We start from the raw sequence: 7358 nt of genomic DNA, 5'->3' as shown, positions 1-7358 counted from the left end.
AAGGAACCTTCTTGTACTGTCAGTGGGGATGAAAACTGGTGCATCTACTGTGGAAACAGTATGAAGGGTTTGTCAAAAAAAAATTTTTAAAGAATTACCGTATGGTCTAATCATTCCACTGCTGGGTATTTAATGAAAGAAAATGAAAACACTAATTGATCTGAGTAGATATATGCACCTCTGTTTATTGCAGCATTATTTATAATAGCCAAATTATGGAAATAACCCAAGTGTCCAGTGATAGATGAATGTTTAAAGATACATACAAAAATAAATTTATTTTAAAAACAAGAGAGGTGGGCGGGGGGTGGGGGTGACGGGCACGGGGAGGGGGCACTTGATGGGATGAGCACTGGGTGTTATTCTATATGTTGGCAAATTGAACGCCAGTAAAAAACAAATTTATAAGAAAAATAAATAAAGATACACATGCATGCATGCACGCGCACACACACACAAAATGGAATATTACTCAGCAATAAGGAAGAATGAAATCTTGCCATTTACAACAACATGGATGGATCTAGAGGCTATAATCCTAAGTGAAATAAATCAGAGAAAGACAAGTACCATATGATTTCATATGGTTTCATATATGAAATAAAACAAGGAGAAGGAAGCAAAAAACCAGACTCTTAAATATAGAGAACAAGCTCGTGGTTATCAGAGGGGAGGAGGGTGAGGGGATGGGAGAAATCGAGGATGGGAAAAAAAAACAAAGTCAGAGGTTTTATACTTCTTGATTTTAAAGATACAGTAACCAATGTGGTACAAGTAAAAAGACATTAAAATCTATTTATATTATATGTATGTTAATTCAATATCAGAAGATCTTGGATATCAAAGTTTGCTTTTATTGTATCTACTAACATTGTCACACGCAACAGTCCATTTCCTATGTGTTTTGAAATTTTGAATTGTGAAATCTTATATGGGGGTTAATCTGTAGAATCCTGCAGAGCCTGAGTAAGGAGACAAGCCCCCATGGGGAACGTGCATTTGCTTTTGCCACGTGTCCTGGGATCCCGTCAAACAAAAACCACTTTAATTCCTCAAACTGGGATTTCCTAGACTTTCAGGCAGTATAAAATTCAGATCCTAAACCTACACGTGGGAAGGCCTTGATTACATTTTTTCCAGGCTAGAGGTTAGGCCATGGTAAGCAAGTATCATTTTCAATTCTCTTTGCCAGCAGGTGGATTTTTTTTTTTTTTCTAGTTCATTCCTTCCTTCAGAATGCATTTCTGAGGTCCTGGCTGTAGAGGGATCTCTAAGTTCCAATTCCCCATCCTGAATGCTCTAAAACCTCATCCTGCATCTACTGTTCAACCATTAAAATGAAAGCCTGTTGATTATTAGAACTGACAGATGCTCCCTGGGAAGTCAGTGCTGCAGGAAGAGAACTTCAGGATGAACCACACACATTTCCAGCTCCCTCTTTGTTCTTGGCCCCTGGAGATTTTTCTAATATTCTTATCATTTCAGCTATGTGTTTAAAAGATGTTTGTTATACCAATCCATCATTCCCAAGATTTTTGTATTGGAAGGATTTTCAGAATATTTAGTCTAACACATTACCACATATGACTGCAGTAATAAAAAAAAATAAGTTTTTTTTTTTTCTTTAAATGAAAACAGAGAAGTCTTAGATCAGGGTCCACTATTGTATGATGTTTATGTTATCTATGTAAACTCCCTTATTTACTTCTGTTAGGCCTTGTTTCCTAGGTTGCTTTAGAAGTAAGCTGCTTTAAAAAAAAAAAAAGTAAGCTGCTTAAAGTGCAATGGACATGGGCTCACGAGGACACTGCTACTGGGGGGTGGACTGTGGGGCAGATCGAAATTCCATCTTGTTCAGTGTGTAGACTTGAAAAAAGAACTTTGTGGACTACAGGGAAGTAGGGTAGATGTGAGAAAAGAAAAAAACCCCACCATGCTGCGTCCTTAAGGTCTATAATCAGGAGAAAATACAAGAAACTCAAAGGCTGTCAAGAGGCACCCGGACTCACAAGTTAAAAATACATAAATACTCAGACAACAGAGAAGAATTCCTTAGCACCCCTCTTTATCAAGTGTATTTATCTAGACCACCTCCAAGGTTTAATAAGGACTACATCCTCAGATAAATGTTTGTTTTCTGATCTCTTCAGGAAAGAAAACAACTCGTGGAGAATTGAAGTATTAGGCACTGAAGCCAGTTTGTCCATGCCTCAGCCAGGAATGAAAGTCCGGATGGCTAGCTTTAGTATCTCTGTCCCTTTGACTTCTCCTCTGTCCCCACAGCTCTCTACCACCATCACTGTGGAAATAAGTTCATACTCTAACAGGATATGGCAAAAAATTTCCCAGGGGAGAGAGCATTCTAGAGGGCAGCTGTAGACTTTCTGAGTATCTCTCGGGTGTTGAAGGGTTTAGGACAACTCTCTCTAAAGTGGGAAGTAAATGCTGGGCATCCCAAAGATGCGAGTCGGTACAGCTTTTCTGAATTCATAAAATTAATTTGCTTTTAGGAAAATAAAAGGAAAGAAAATCAAAGTAAAAATTTCTTTAACTGAGGCTTTGGGAAACTATGGGCCATAGGCCAAATCTGGCTAGCCACTGGCTTTTAAAAATAAAGTTTTATTGGAACACAACCACAGCCATCTGTCCATGTATTGTCTATGGTTGCTTCATAAAACAATGACAGAGAAGTTGTGACAGAAACCATGTGACTTGGAAGCCTCAAATATGTATTTCACAGAAACCAGTTTGCTGACCCTTGCCTAAACTCACTATTTCAATCTTCTTTTCTAATCATGATCCAATGTGGCCAAAGATAATGAAGATGTCTCAAGGAAAATTTCCTATTTTGCTAAAGACATCCCAGCCTTTATTTTCTTGCTGGCCTCCACTAGATTGCCCTTTTACTCACTCTATCTCTAGCTATGTTTTTCCTATTTCTAAAAGAGAATACATGTAGTATCTTCATCACTAGATTGTTGTGAGAACTGAAGGAGATGGTGTAAAGCGCTCCATGTAGCACTTGACCCATTGTAAGCATTCAGTAAATGGTGGCTGTGATTCAAGTCCACCCATTCATTCAGCACGTATTTACTGAGTTTGTTATGGACTGAATTGTGCCTTCTTCCCAAATCCATATGTTGAATTATTAACCCCCAATCCCTCAGAATAAGGTCCCTAGACCTTATTTGGAGCTAGGTAATTTTTTACAGTGGTAATCACACTAAAAAGAGTTCATTAGGGTGGACTCTAATCTAATCTGACTGGTGTCCTTATAAGAAGAAGAAATTTTGATACAGACACTTACAAAGGGAAGACAATGTGAAGAAGACACAAGGAGAAAATGGCCATTCACAAGCCAAGGAGAGAGACCTGGAGTAGCTCTTTCACCCATAGCCCTCAGAAGAAACCAACCCCACTGGCACTCTGACCTTGGACTTCCAGTTTTTAGAACAATGAGACAATAAATTTCTATTGTTTGAGTGCTATGGAGTGAGTATGTACCCCCAAATTCTATGTTGAAACCCGAGTCCCCAGTGTGATGGTATTTGGAGATGGGGCCTTTGGGAGATAATTAGGCCCTAAGAGTAAAGCCTCCATGGCAAGATTAGTTCCCTTATAAGAAGAGATGCAAATGAATTTGCTTCCTTTCTCTCTCCCCACCGTGTGAGCACACAACAAGAAGGTCCCTATCTGCAAACCAGGAAGAGGGTTCTCATCAGAAATTGAATCTATGGGCACCTTGATATTGGATTTTCCAGCCACCAGAATTGTGAGAAATAAATTTTGGTAACATACACCACCCAGTCTATGGTATTTTTGTGATAGCAGCTTGAAGGGAGACATTAAGGAACTCGGTCTTTGATACTTCGTTACAGCAGCCCTAGAAAACAAATATAGATTTTAATAAGAAAAACAAATAGTTTAGTAAACTACTTTGGATTAGCAACTCTTCTGAGATATTTGTATTGTGACCTTAATAGTTAAGGTCACAAATATCTCAGATATTTGTATTGTGACCTTAACTATTAAGGAGCAAACCATATGAAAATCTGGGGAAAACTCATTGTAGCTGGAGAAATGGTAAGTGCAAAGGCCCTGGAGCAGGAGTGAGTTTATTATTACAGCTCCTATCTCTTCTGCCTTTTTCTTACCTTGACCATGGGTGATACAGATGTGATGTCTGAAACTTTAAAAACCATCTTGGGACCATGAGGCATAAGGTCAAACACCAACATACTCAACCTAATAAGGATGGGAGAGAGAAAAAAAGAAAGAACCTGATTACTTCATGGAATCATTAAACAGCTACACCAATACCAACTATCTACTCAGAATTTATTCTTTGAGAAAAATTAATCCCTTTTTGTTTAACACATCATTAATCAGTTTTTCTGTTACTCGGAACCCAAACTATTCTTATCAGACATAACATTGTACAATGTAGTAAGGATTACTAAACTTTGAAGGTTTTTAATCTGGGAAATGACAAAGTCTGATTTAAGTTTTTAAAAGAACATTCTGTGAAATCAAGAATTATAGAAAATATGGTCATGGAATTCAGAAATAGATCTCTTAAGGCTTTGTATGCTATGATAAACCCAAATTTTATTCTAAATGTAGTAGGAAGTTATATCGGAAATGTCAATATTTATTTGCATTTTCTAGAGGACCTCTTTGGTTGCAGAGTTAAGTCAATTAAATGGTAATTATAGTAGCCAGGAAAAATATGATAGTGACTGACAAGGGTGCTATCAGTAAAGACAAAGGAAACTGGAGGGAAAGAACATTGACTACAATTAGAAGGAGAGAAACCTGTTATCTGTAATAGTCATCAGGGTGAAGGATAATGGAGCCCAATGGATTGGGAAACATTTGAGTGTAGTCTTGAATGGAATTCCTAATGAATTGAATGTGCAGTGAAGAGAGGGGAAAACAGGAATTAAGAATAACCCATTTTTTGCCTGAGCAATTAGGTAGATGGAGATGATACGGTTTAGGAGAGGTAGGTATAAATTTAAGAGTTCTGTTTTCATCACGTTTAAGTTTCAGATTTTAATAGGACTTCTAAGCCTTGACTTCAAGATATCAAGTAAGCATTGGATATATAACGGTGGAGTTCAACATTGCTTTTAGACCTAGATATGTAAGTTTGGATTCATCGGCATGCATGCGTAAGACTGGATGTAATCTCCTAGAGAGAGAAATAAGGTGATCCTAAACCAAGCTCCGGCACTTGTCAATCATTTGAACATTGACTGGAGGAGGAAAAGGCTCAGAAGGAACTATCATGAGCAAGGAAGTCTACAACTGTGTGCTATTATGGAAGGCAAGAGATGTTTCAGGTGGGAGGCAGGGGGTCATCCATTTCAAATGCTGACAGGCCAAGAAAGGTAAGAAAGAAGGAAACTTGGATTTGTCAAAGTGATAAACCTTGAAGACACAGTTTCAGTGGATTGGTAGTGTCAGAATCCCCATTCAAGTCAGGTGTAAAAATCATTAGCCATAAAAAAGAAGAGATGGTGATCCTGAACAATCATAATGGGAGAGCTGGGAAAAACACTGGACTTTGTAGGAGGACTACGTTCTTTCCACTTTTTTTTTTTTTTTAATTTAACTGTTTTCCCCTGCTCTTTCCCTTTGTGCTATGTGGTCCTCTGAGCTAGTGTCCAAAGCACAGTGAGAAGTGGTCTGGGAGCCATAGGTGTGGTGGTGCAGGAGAAGCAACAGACAACTGTTCTTCCTCTTGCTGCTTTTCTAATTGCGCACTAGCACTCAAAGTTATCTGATCACAGTCAAAAACCAGGAATTCTGAATTTTCTGACTCAATTGTGTGTCAAATCTTCAGCCTAGAATCCAACCTTCATTTCGTTCTTTAATTTACTTAGTTTCTCAAAAGCAGCAGAGAACGAGTTGTATTTGTGTCAGTTTATTTTAATGTATAATGAGTGATTCAAATGATTGCACATCACACATTCAAATTTTGTTGAATGCGTAATCATTTAAATGAACACAGGTGCCCCGCTCCTGTGTGCGCCTGGAAAAACCACCCTCTGTGCTTCATGTGGAAAGAAGATGATGTACTTGGCTGTACAAAGCTCATATCTTAATTTCTTTTTAATTTTGTTCTTCCTCAACTGCTTTGTTTTTTCCATCCAGTAAAACATGCTGAATCCTGGGTGTTGTAAGGTGGATATCTGGCCCAATGAGCTAACCTGAAACCATTCTTAAGCACACATGAAAACATCAAACTTGCAAATGTAGAGTATATTTTTAACTTGGATGGGAAAAATTTTAAATCTGTGCTCTTTAAAAATCAGCATTTTCAGGAAGGTATGAAACCCTGGAAACAAGAATGAAAGAAATTAAATTATCCTCTCTGATGATGCTCCTGTGAGGTAGAAATAATGGCACTGCAAGTTCTTTTATGTCACTCCTGACAGTTTAGTATCAATTCTCCCAGGCAAGCTAATGTAATCAACTCTGGCATGTTTCACTGTAGAGCTGACTATTATGGCATTATTAATATGACCATGTTATTTCATAATTAACTTACCTTTTATTTTTCAGACAGCAACTACACTTAGTAAAATGAAAGCATTTGGGGTTTCTCTAAATAGGCTCCAGAACTGTTGATACACACCTATCACTGCATCAGTCGAAGCTCACATATTGGACACAATTCATTCTCACTACCTAACCTGGTGCAGTCACTATGGGGGAAGTCAAGTGTCTTTGTACATTACCATAACTAAGTATCATCAAAGAAATTCTTTTTTTTTTTTTAAATTTTTATTTATTTATGATAGTCACAGAGAGAGAGAGAGGCAGAGACACAGGCAGAGGGAGAAGCGGGCTCCATGCACTGGGAGCCCGATGTGGGATTCGATCCCGGGTCTCCAGGATCGCGCCCTGGTCCAAAGGCAGGCACCAAACCGCTGCGCCACCCAGGGATCCCCCATCAAAGAAATTCTTAAAAAAAGAATTCTTCACCTCTAATCACCTGTTACACCTGAATGTTAAGCATTAGCTAAGAAAGCAGGGCTTGTCACAATGAGGCATGTGGACCACTTTCACTGTGCTCACTCAAAGGGCTTATTAGAAAGTATGGGTTCCTGCTTGCTACCCCACTTAATCAAATCTCCGGAGGGAGCTGTGGCATTGGCATTTTTAATACACATCCCAAGGGTACATATGCCCTCTAATGCTTAGAAGCCAATGAATTAAACTTTTCTATTAGCTGTGATGTGATACCACTTGCTTGCCATTGAACCACTTCCAGAGTGTGTGTGTATAATATTGGATCCTACTATCTCACAATTAGGATGGGTGAGTAGGTGACCAGTCAACACCTCTTT

Source organism: Vulpes vulpes, chromosome 8, assembly GCF_048418805.1.
Source record: "Vulpes vulpes isolate BD-2025 chromosome 8, VulVul3, whole genome shotgun sequence".
Classification (NCBI taxonomy): Eukaryota; Metazoa; Chordata; class Mammalia; order Carnivora; family Canidae; genus Vulpes; species Vulpes vulpes.
The sequence above is the reverse complement of the archived record's forward strand: the minus strand, read 5'-3'. Positions refer to the sequence as shown.